Source organism: Ovis aries, chromosome 6 (genome assembly GCF_016772045.2).
Source record: "Ovis aries strain OAR_USU_Benz2616 breed Rambouillet chromosome 6, ARS-UI_Ramb_v3.0, whole genome shotgun sequence".
NCBI lineage: Eukaryota > Metazoa > Chordata > Mammalia > Artiodactyla > Bovidae > Ovis > Ovis aries.
Genome location: NC_056059.1, coordinates 107,321,396 through 107,322,641, shown reverse-complemented (window position 1 = coordinate 107,322,641; position 1,246 = coordinate 107,321,396). Strand labels below are relative to the sequence as shown.

General features: G+C 46.5%; 1 non-coding gene across 1 annotated transcript; it reads right to left on the bottom strand.

Moving 5' to 3' along the window:
- Positions 1-1,174: 1,174 nt before the first annotated feature.
- Positions 1,175-1,246, bottom strand: TRNAW-CCA (transfer RNA tryptophan (anticodon CCA)). Its single transcript has one exon. It is a non-coding gene; the product is annotated as a tRNA-Trp (tRNA).

Below are 1,246 nucleotides of genomic sequence, written 5' to 3'. Positions count from 1 at the left end.
AACTTAACCGCATAAATATTTTCATAGATACATATTATCATTCTTTTCTGCAAATAAGAAAATGGGGATTCACAGAGATGGAATAATTGGCCCAAAGTTCCACAGATAGTAAGGAATAGAGTTGGGAATGGGCCCAGGTCTCTCTCACTCTGTAAATAGTATCCTATTGCCTATTCAGTTATCATGAGGTCATGGCTAATGCCCAGGAGAAGGACTCTGTGCTAATGAAATCATTCAGTGTAGGTAAATCCCTAAGATGACTGAACACAGGGAAATAAAAGAAGGGCCTGTAAGTCCTCTTTCTGCTTTTTTACAAGAAAGCACCCCTGCCCTGCTGTGATTGCCTCCCACACATGTGAAGGCCCCCATGTGAGCCTCACAGGCACTGCTTCTATACGTGTTCATTGACAGAGAGATTGATGATTGCTGTAGTCAGCTTGGATTTAGCATTTAGTGCATGCCAACCCTGATGATTTTGTCCTTTGTCTCAGTTTGTCTTTCATCTCCATCCTCTCTGAAGAGTGCTCTAGGTTTTGTTCCAGTTAAATAACTCCCTGTGGGTCACACATAAACGTGTCCAGACAGGAACTTCAATCCAGATCTGTCTGACTCTAGAGGGGAGATGGTAACCTGGAAGCTGGATACCATCTCCTGGAGACTTATCCAATTGCAAAGAAACAAACACACAGACGCTGGTGGAGAGATCCACCCAGAATTCAGTCCTTGGGGGTTGTCTGGGCAGAATTCTGGGGGTCCCACAGATCAGGGAAGAAGACTCACTGGCTCAAATCCCATGTCTCATTCCCAGGAGATGGCCAGCTTAGGGACACCTGGAGGCACCGTGGCGAAGGGAGAGCACCATCAAACAAAGATCGAAGTCTTCCTTGGGTGTCGGCTCCAAGCCACTTCTCATCTAATCTATAATGTGCATAGCATCCTATAAGCCATTTCAGATCTATGTCCCCATTTTCTCTCTTTCCCGTTTATTCTACTGCTTTTCTAGTGAAGAGGAACTAGCATTTGTTGGACATCTAAGGTAAGGTAAGGTGAAGTCGCTCAGTCGTGTCCGACTCTTTGCGACCCCATGGATGGTAACCTACTAGGGCTTCTCCATCCATGGGATTCTCCAGGCAAGAATACTGGAGTAGATTGCCATTTCCTTCTCCAGGGGATCTTCCCGACCCAGGGATCGAACCCGGGTCTCCTGCATTGGAGGCAGACGCTTTAACCTCTGAGCCACCAGGGA